General features: G+C 38.1%; 1 non-coding gene across 1 annotated transcript; it reads left to right on the top strand.

The window, feature by feature from the left end:
• The first annotated feature begins 3,147 nt into the window (after window positions 1-3,147).
• On the top strand, window positions 3,148-3,255 carry LOC148564352 (small nucleolar RNA R71). Its single transcript, XR_015884980.1, has one exon. It is a non-coding gene; the product is annotated as a small nucleolar RNA R71 (small nucleolar RNA).
• The last annotated feature ends 4,199 nt before the right edge of the window (window positions 3,256-7,454 follow it).

The following is a 7,454-nucleotide window of genomic DNA, read 5'->3' as shown; positions in this document are numbered from 1 at the left end:
TGAACTCCAACCATCTTCTAGCTACAGGCTTAAGGTCCAATCTTCTCAGTTGAACCGGTTTGCCTTTTGAGTCAATCTTCCGTTGAGCTCCTTCCACACATATGTCCATGAGGACTTGGTCCAACCTTTGATTAAAGTTGACTCTCCTTGTGTAGGGGCGTGCGTTCTCTTCCATCATTGGCAAGTTGAACGCCAACCTCACATTTTCTGGACTAAAATCTAAGTATTTCCCCCGAACCATGGTGAGATAATTCTTTGGGTTCGGGTTCTTACTTTGATCATGGTTCCTAGTGATCCATGCATTAGCATAGAACTCTTGAACCATTAGAATTCTGACTTGTTGGATGGGGTTTGTTAGAACTTCCCAACCTCTTCTTTGGATCTCATGTCGGATCTCCGGATACTCATTTTTCTTGAGTTTGAAAGGGACCTCGGGGATCACCTTCTTCTTGGCCACAACATCATAGAAGTGGTCTTGATGGGCTTTAGAGATGAATCTTTCCATCTCCCATGACTCGGAGGTGGAAGCTTTTGTCTTCCCTTTCCCTTTTCTAGAGGATTCTCCGGTCTTAGGTGCCATCAATGGTAATGGAAAAACAAAAAGCTTTATGCCTTTACCACACCAAACATAGAATATTGCTCGCCCTCGAGCAAGAGAAGAAAGAAAAGAAGAAGAAGAAGAAGAAATGGAAGAGAGGGAGAGAGGGTTGTGTTTCAGCCAAGAAGGGGATGAGAGGGTTTTGTTGTTTGAGAATGAAGAAGAATGGAGAGGTTTATATAGTGAAGGGAGAGGGGTTAAGGTTCGGCCATATGGGGTGGGTTTGGGTGGGAAAGTGATTTTGAATTTTGAAGGTAGGTGGGGTTTATGAGGTAGGTTTATGGGGAAGAGTGGATGAATGTGAGTGGAGGTAGGTGGGGATCCTGTGGGGTCCACAGATGCTAAGATGATCCTGTGGGGTCCACAGATCTTGAGGTGTCAAGGAATTGTATTCCTGCACCAATTAGGCATGTAAAATGCCTTTGCATGCAATTCTGGCGTTTAAATGCCGAATTGGTGCTTGTTCTGGGCGTTCAGCGCCCAGATGCAGCATGTTTCTGGCGTTGAATGCCAGTTCTATGCTTGTTTCTGGCGTTCAGCGCCAACTTTCCTTAGTGTGCATTCCTGGCATCTGAACGCCAGGATGCTGCTTGTTTTGGGCGTTCAACACCAGATCCATGCTCTGTTCTGGCATTGAACGCCAGCCAGATGCTCCTTACTGGCGTTTAAACGCCAGTAAGCCCTTCCTCCAGGGTGTGATTTTTCTTCTGCTGTTTTTGATTCTGTTTTTGATTTTTCTATTTATTTTGTGACTCCACATGATCATGAACCTAATAAAACATTAAAGAACAATAAAGATAAAAATAAAAATTAGATAAATAAAAATTGGGTTGCCTCCCAACAAGCGCTTCTTTAATGTCAATAGCTTGACAGTGGACTCTCATGGAGCCACACAGGTGATTAGGTCAATTTTATAAACTTTCTAATACCAAACTTAGAGTTTGGTTGTGGCCTCCCAACACTAAACTTAGAGTTTGACTGTGGGGGCTTTAGTTGACTCTGTACTGAGAGAAGCTTTTCATGCTTCCTCTCCATTGTTACAGAAGGAGATTTTTGAGTTTTAAACACATGGTTGTCCTCATTCAGTTGAAGGATCAATTCTCCTCTGTCTACATCAATCACAGCTCTTGCTGTGGCTAGGAAGGGTCTTCCAAGGATGATGGATTCATCCTTATCCTTCCCAGTGTCCAAGATTATGAAATCAGCAGGGATGTAAAGGCCTTCAACCTTTACTAACACGTCCTCTACCTAACCATAAGCCTGTTTTCTTGAATTGTCTGCCATCTCTAATGAGATTCTAGCAGCTTGCACCTCAAATATTCCCAGTTTCTCCATTACAAAGAGTGACATGAGGTTTATTCCTGACCCAAGGTCACATAGAGCCTTCTCAAAGGTCATGGTGTCTATAATACAAGGTATTAGGAACTTTCCAGGATCCTGTTTCTTCTGAGGCAATCTCAGTTGATCCAATGCATTTAGTTCATTAGTGAACAGGGGAGGTTTATCTCCCCAAGTCTCATTACCAAATAAATTGGCATTCAGCTTCATGATTGCACCAAGGAACTTGGCAACTTGCTCTTCAGTAACATCCTCATTCTCTTCAGAAGAGGAATACTCATCAGAGCTCATGAATGGCATAAGGAGGTTCAATGGAATCTCTATGGTCTCTAGATGAGTCTCAGATTCCTTTGGTTCCTCAGAAGGAAACTCCTTATTGATCACTAGACGTCCCAGGAGGTCTTCCTCCTTGGGATTCACGTCCTTCCCTTCCTCCTTGGATTTGGCCATGATGGTTATATCAATGGCCTTGCACTCTCCTTTTGGATTTTCTTCTGTATTGCTTGGGAGAGCATTAGGAGGGGTTTTAGTGATCTTCTTACTCAGTTGGCCCACTTGTGCCTCCAAATTTCTAATGGAGGACCTTGTTTCATTCATGAAACTTAGAGTGGCCTTAGATAGATCAGAGACTAAATTTGCTAAGCTAGATAGATTCTGCTCAGAATTCTCTGTCTGTTGCTGAGTGGATGATGGAAAAGGCTTGCTATTGCTAAACCTGTTTCTCCCACCATTATTAAAGCCTTATTGAGGCTTTTGTTGATCCTTCCATGAGAGATGTGGGTGATTTCTCCATGAGGGATTATAGGTGTTTCCATAGGGTTCACCCATGTAATTCACCTCTGCTATTGCAGGGTTCTTAGGATCATAAGCTTCTTCTTCAGAAGATGCCTCTATAGTACTGTTGGATGCAGCTTGCATTCTATTCAGACTCTGAGAAATCATATTGACTTGTTGAGCAATATTTTATTCTGAGCCAATATGGCATTCAGAGTATCAATTTCAAGAACTCCCTTCTTCTGAGGCGTCCCATTACTCACAGGATTCCTCTCAAAAGTGTACATAAACTGGTTATTAGCAACCATGTCATTGAGTTCTTGAGCTTCTGCAAGCATTTTCTTTAGGTGAATGGATCCACCTGCAGAAGTATCCAATGACATCTTAGCTAATTCAGACAGACCATCATAGAATATATCCAGGATGGTCCATTCTAAAAGCATGTCAGAAGGACACTTTTTGGTCAGTTGCTTGTATCTCTCCCAAGCTTCATAGAGGGATTCACCTTCTTTCTATCTGAAGGTTTGAACATCCACTCTAAGCTTACTCAGGTTTTAAGGAGGAAAGAACTTGGCTAAGAAAGTCGTGACCAGCTTATCCCAAGAGTTCAGGCTATCTTTGGGTTGAGAGTCCAACCACACTCTAGCTCTGTCTCTTACAGTAAACGGGAAAAGCATAAGCCTGTAGACCTCGGGATCAACCCCATTGGTCTTAGCAGTATCACAGATCCGTAAGAATTCAGTTAAGAACTGAAAAGGATCTTCAGATGGAAGTTCATGAAACTTGCAGTTTTGTTGCATCATAGAAACTAATTGAGGTTTAAGCTCAAAGTTGTTTGCTCCAATGACAGAAATTGAGATGCTTCTTCCATGTAAATTGGAATTAGGTGCAGTGAAGTCACCAAGCATCCTCCTTGCATTATTGTTGTTAGGTGCGTCTGCCATCTCCTTTTCTTGTTCGAAAATTTCAGTAAGGTTGTCTCTGGATTTTTGTAATTTAGCTTCTCTTAGTTTTCTCTTCAGAGTCCTTTCAGGTTCTGGATCAGCTTCAACAAGAATGCCCTTTTCCTTGTCCCTGCTCATATGAAAGAGAAGAGAACAAGAAAAGAAGAGGAATCCTCTATGTTACAGTAAAGAGGTTCCTTATTGTTAGTAGAAGAAGAAAGGGAATAAGAGTGAAGAAGAATGGATAATCCAAACACAAGGGTGAGGATAGGAGCAGAGATATGAGATGAAGAGCAGTGTTAGTAAGTAATTAAATAAATAGAAGAAGATGAGAGAGAGAAATTTTCAAAAATAATTTTTGAAAAGGAGTTGATGATTTTCGAAAATTTAAAAGGGAAATAAAATTAAAATTAAAATTTAAAATAATTAATTAATTAAAAAGAATTTTTGAAAAAAGAGGGAGGTATTTTCGAAAATTAGAGAGGGAAAAGTAGTTAGGTAGTTTTGAAAAAGATAAGAAACAAACAAAAAGTCAATTAGTTAGTTGAAAAAGATTTGAAAATCAATTTTGAAAAGATAAGAAGATAAGAAGTTAGAGAAGATATTTTAAAATCAGAAATTTTTTTCTGAAAAAGATATGATTTGAAAAGATATGATAGAAAGGTATGATTAAAATTAGCTTTGAAAAAGATTTAAATTTTAAAATCACAATTAATGACTTGATTCACAAGAAATCACAAGATATGATTCTAGAACTTAAAGTTTGAATCTTTCTTAACAAGCAAGTAACAAACTTGAAATTTTTGAATCAAAACATTAATTGTTGATAATATTTTCGAAAATCATAAGATAAAATTAAGAAAAGATTTTTAAAAAATATTTTTAAAATTTTCGAAAATAAATAAGAAAAATGAAAAAGATTTGATTTTTGAAAAAGATTTTGAAAAAGATAAGATTTTTAATTTGAAAATTTGATTTGACTCATAAGAAACAACTAAATTTTTAAAAAATTTTGAAAAAGTCAACTCAAATTTTCGAATTTATGAGAAGAAAAAGGTAAAGATATTTTTTTTTAATTTTTTGAATTTTTAATGAAGAAAGAGAAAAACATGAAAAAGACTCATAACATAAAAATTATGAATCAAAACACACAATGCATGCAAGAACACTATGAATGTCAAGATGAACACCAAGAACACTTTGAAGATCATGATGAACATCAAGAACATATTTTTGAAAATTTTTTATGCAAAGAAAACATGCAAGACACCAAACTTAGAAATCTTTAATGCTTAGATACCATGAATGCAAAAATACACATGAAAAACAACAAAAAATACAAAACAAGAAAACATCAAGATCAAACAAGAACACTTACCAAGAACAACTTGAAGATCATGAAGAACACTATGAATGCATGAGTTTTTCAAAAATTTTATGCAAAATTTAAAACATGCAATTGACATTAAACTTAAAATTGACTCAAGACTCAAACAAGAAACACAATAATATTTTTGATTTTATGATTTTCTAATTTTTTTTATTTTTCAAAAATTAATGTGAAAAAGAAAAATAAGGATTCCAAAATTTTTAATATGAATTCCAGGAATCTTGCACTCTTAATCTAAAGCTTCAGTCCAGGAATTAGACATGGCTCATTAGCCAGCCAAGCTTTCAATGAAAGCTCCGGTCCAAAACACTAGACATGGCCGATGGCCAGCCAAGCTTTAGAAGATACAAATCAGTCATACAATAACAAATTTGATTAGCAACAACTAGCTTGCTCTTGTAATGATGATTTGGAAGCCTCAGTCCAAATGAATTTAGACATGGCTTTACAGCCAGCCAGGCTTCAACATGCTTCATGAAACACAAGAATTCATTCTTAAAAAATTCTGAAGAAAAAAATATTTTATTTTTTTGGAAATTTTTTCGAAAATTAGAAGAATAAAAACAAAAAATTAAAATAAAGTTACCTAATCTGAGCAACAAGATGAATCGTCAGTTGTCCAAACTCGAACAATCCCCGCCAACGGCGCCAAAAACTTGGTGCACGAAATTGTGATCCCTGGTAATGACTCCAAAAACTTGGTGCTCTAATCTTAATTCAAAATTTGTCACAACTTCGATACAACTAACCAGCAAGTGCACTGGGTCGTCCAAGTAATAAACCTTACGTGAGTAAGGGTCGATCCCACGGAGATTGTCGGCTTGAAGCAAGCTATGGTCACCTTGTAAATCTCAGTCAGGCGGATATTAAATAATTATGGAGTTTTTGAATAATAATAATAATTAAACAGAAAATAAAGATAGAGATACTTATGTAATTCATTGGTGAGAATTTCAGATAAGCGTATAGAGATGCTTTCGTCCCTCTGAACCTCTGCTTTCCTGCTGTCTTCATCCAATCAATCCTACTCCTTTCCATGGCAAGCTTTCTGTAAAGCATCACCGTTGTCAATGGCTACATCCCATCCTCTCTGTGAAAAAGGTCCAAATGCTCTGTCACGGCATGGCTAATCATCTGGAGGTTCTCGATCATACTGGAATAGGATCCATTGATCCTTTTGCGTCTGTCACTACGCCCAGCACTCGCGAGTTTGAAGATCGTCACAGCTATCCCTTCCCAGATCCTACTCGGAATACCACAGACAAGGTTTAGACTTTTCGGATCTCAGGAATGGCCATCCATGGGTTCTAACTTATACCACGAAGACACTAATATCTCGAACTCGGTCCCCTGTATTAGATATCCAAGAGATATCCATCCAATCTAAGGTAGAACGGAAGTGGTTGTCAGGCATGCGTTCATAAGTGAGAATGATGGTGACTGTCACGATCATCACATCCATCATATTGAAGTACGAATGAATATCTTAGAAGCGGAATAAGTTGAATTGAATAGAAAAACAGTAGTACTTTGCATTAATCTTTGAGGAACAGCAGAGCTCCACACCTTAATCTATGGTGTGTAGAAACTCTACCATCGAAAAATACATAAGTGAAAGGTTCAGGCATGGCCGAATGGCGAGCCCCCATGATCTAAGAACTGAACGTCCCAAGATGATCCGAAGATGTAAATACAATAGTAAAAAGTCCTATTTATACTAAACTAGTTACTAGGGTTTACAGAAGTAAGTAATTGATGCATAAATCCACTTCCGGGGCCCACTTAGTGTGTGCTTGGGCTGAGCTTGAAGTTTACACGTGCAGAGGCTTCTTTTGGAGTTGAACGCCAAGTTGTAACGTGTTTTTGGCGTTCAACTCTGGTTCGTGACGTGTTTCTGGCGTTTAACTCCAGACTACAGCGTAGAACTGGCGTTCAATGCCCTTTTGCATCGTCTAAACCTGGGCAAAGTATGGACTATTATATATTGCTGGAAAGCCCTGGATGTCTACTTTCCAACGCCGTTGAGAGCACGCCATTTGAAATTCTGTAGCTCTAGAAAATCCACTTTGAGTGCAGGGAGGTCAGAATCCAACAGTATCAGCAGTCCTTCTTCAACCTCTGAATCTGATTTTTGCTCAAGTCCCTCAATTTCAGCCAGAAAATACCTGAAATCACAGAAAAAACACACAAACTCATAGTAAAGTTCAGAAATGTGAATTTAACATAAAAACTAATAAAAATATCCCTAAAAGTAACTAGATCCTACTAAAAATATACTAAAAACAATGCCAAAAAGCGTATAAATTATCCGCTCATCATGCTCGTACCTGATGCGTATGCGTGACATGCGAAGAAGATCATCGACGGGTACGCATGATTGACGCATACGCATGACATGTGCCACGTGCAG

This window comes from Arachis ipaensis, chromosome B5 (assembly GCF_059453495.1).
Source record: "Arachis ipaensis isolate K30076 ecotype BB chromosome B5, ASM5945349v1, whole genome shotgun sequence".
Lineage (NCBI taxonomy): Eukaryota > Viridiplantae > Streptophyta > Magnoliopsida > Fabales > Fabaceae > Arachis > Arachis ipaensis.
The sequence above is the reverse complement of the archived record's forward strand: the minus strand, read 5'-3'. Positions and strand labels throughout refer to the sequence as shown.